Source organism: Galeopterus variegatus, unplaced genomic scaffold (assembly GCF_000696425.1).
Source record: "Galeopterus variegatus unplaced genomic scaffold, G_variegatus-3.0.2 Scaffold10136, whole genome shotgun sequence".
Taxonomy (NCBI): Eukaryota; Metazoa; Chordata; class Mammalia; order Dermoptera; family Cynocephalidae; genus Galeopterus; species Galeopterus variegatus.
Window position 1 is genome coordinate 63,867 of NW_007736247.1, and position 591 is coordinate 64,457.

Below are 591 nucleotides of genomic sequence, written 5' to 3' on the forward strand. Positions count from 1 at the left end.
AGAGGGGAGGGCGGGCCAGGTCAGGTCAGGCCAGCACTGTGAGCCTCCCTGGGTGACCACACCCCCTCCTCCTTAGTGTGTTGCGAATGGGGACATGGGACACCCTCCCTGGGTAGGGGCAGAGGGTGGGACGGTTATAAATCTGCTGGTCCTGGTGTGTTCACACCTCAGATCATGGCTGGAGGGCGAAAGGGGACTTCCAGGGTGGCAACCACCACCCTGTACATGAACCCTGGGCCCTCAGGCTGTATTCTCATGTCCTCCCTGCGGCAAAGACTGGCCTCCAGCCCCTTCCCTCCTGTGGTTTCACGGTGCTGTCACTGTGTATCTCTCCCCTGTTCTGTCCCAGAGTGAAGAAAACTCTTCTCTGAGCATGGAAGCCACTCACATGGTGTGGCCTATCCCAGCAGGCACCCTGAAGAGGCGGGTGGAGCACCTGCTGCCCGCTGTCCTGGGTGGCAACTCTTCCTACATCCACTCGTTTTTGTACAGCTACAGGAACTTTGCCAGTCCCCAGCAGGTGCTGGACATGCTTTTCCTTAGGTGAGCACTCTGGCCCTCGATCGCACAGTGTCACTAGGCCACCTCCCA

The 591-nt window shown here is 59.2% G+C and overlaps 1 pseudogene; it reads left to right on the top strand.

The window, feature by feature from the left end:
- The window catches only part of LOC103609819, a 14,813-nt pseudogene that overhangs the window by 11,730 nt on the left and 2,492 nt on the right, over window positions 1-591 (top strand).